The sequence below is a fragment of the Arachis ipaensis genome, chromosome B06, assembly GCF_000816755.2.
Source record: "Arachis ipaensis cultivar K30076 chromosome B06, Araip1.1, whole genome shotgun sequence".
Classification (NCBI taxonomy): Eukaryota; Viridiplantae; Streptophyta; class Magnoliopsida; order Fabales; family Fabaceae; genus Arachis; species Arachis ipaensis.
In genome coordinates, this window is record NC_029790.2 from 1,974,112 (window position 1) to 1,976,201 (window position 2,090).

The following is a 2,090-nucleotide window of genomic DNA, read 5'->3' on the forward strand; positions in this document are numbered from 1 at the left end:
AATATTTTATTTCTTAATATTAAAATTAATATCACATAACATCTTCCAATGGATAATCCCTCCCAAGCACAAAAATATCCTTAAAAATAGGTTTGACCAATTAATTAAATTTAGACTTCTGTATTGGCAATTTTGTTTTAATTTCCTCTACTGTCGGCTTTTAGTTTAAGAAAATTAATTACAAAAAAAACACATTTTTCTGAAACTTGGTAAATCTCTTTCTATGGTGCAGTGAAGTTGCTGCCCCTCCCCATCAAATGGGGCTCACTAGTGCCTCACTGCCTTTTTTTTTATTAGCAATGAGATAACGACACAACACAAGATCTTTGAATAAGAAAATATAATAATTAATAAATAAACAAAACAAAGAAAAATATTGTAATTGGAATTCAGGATTACTATTTTACCTAATCTTATATTTTAGAGTTTGGACATAGCATGGAGTATAAGAAACCAGAAGTGTTACATATATTGCTAAAAATATCAGAACTATTATTGCATTTTGTATACAATAATTTAGGGATGTCCCTGATCCAAATTGATCCAAAGCAAAAACCTTACTTGTCTTGAACACTTTGAATTAGATTTGACTCCCCATATAATTTTTGTTTAGCTGGATTGGAATATTCCGATCCAACTCAAATAATATACATATATAATATAAAATTTAATTTTAATGCGTTATTAGTGTGTTTCAGTCCGGCCCGCTTGATGCAGCGTCCCGGCCCGAGTGGCCGATTCAGCGAGTGGCTGACAAACGACCTGATAAGAACGCTCAAGTACCTCCTCTCTTCTAGCATTGTTCATTACAGCCAGAAGGGAAAAACTGACAGAATATATAAGGGGAGCGCCCTACCCCTCTTCCTAGGTACGTCACTAACCCGTTACTTTTACTGCCACCTATACGACCCCTGACTAGAGCGTTGGAGTGTCATTGCAGGTGACTCTCCCCTTTCTCAACACCACAGCTCGGGAGGTCGTCAAGTTTCTGTCTTCCACTCTCCAACACCACAACTCAAAAAATCCGTCCGTTCGTCATCTAGGTCCAGATCCTCCTCATCTCATTTGTCCATTCCACTTACCTGATCCGTTTGGGACCCGAGAACCGAACATAGTATAAAACCGTTATATATATATATATATCCAACCATATATATAACGTTAATATTAATAAAAATAACTACATTTTATATTAATTGGGTGAATGTTTATTTAAAAAAATAGTTGTGATTATACGACTGTGTAAAACGTTTTATATTGTCAGTACATTCAAATTAAACTCATATAATATAATCCTTTAAATGGTGTATGTTTTAATAATAAAACTTGTGATGACTTATTAATTTTTTATGCTTCAAATTATTACTTATTGCTACGTATGTTAATTTATATTGAAATGGATTTACTTAAAAAGTGTTCTAAAGATATTGATTAAGAGAGTAAAAAAAAAGTTTTAACTCTTTTAAATTTTAATACATTTGTAATGCATTTAATGCATTAGAAAGTGTCTTTACGATGCTTATTAATATAAGACTCTATTTATTTTTACGACAATTTTTTCGATGATTAAAGATGCAATTACACATTGACAATTACATTCAAATTTCAATTATGCTTATATGTATATAAAAAACTAATAATTAAATTATTTATTAATATAAAATATATATTAAAAATAATAATTACATGATTAATTTAGTAGCTAATAAATGCATAGTATACACATAATATTTTTAGTTAATAAAAAAATTATATGCATATAAAAAATAATTACTAAATATTTTATTTAATTTATTTTTAATCTATATTTTATATTATTATGTAATTTAGTAATTAATTTTTGGTGTACATTTAGTATATATAAGAAGGAAAACAGCACACATGCATTATAAGGATAGATAGAGAGCTTAGTAATGTATAGATCATAGACATTTTTGTTGTTGCATGCAACAGTGCGTTGATTGAATGCTAACAATGACATTTTATTGCAGCAAAAGACCAAACACCTTTAAGTTTTGGTTGAGTTTGGTAATGTTTTATCTTTTCAAAAGTTGTAACAAGAATATTGTTTGTAAATTAAAATTAAAATA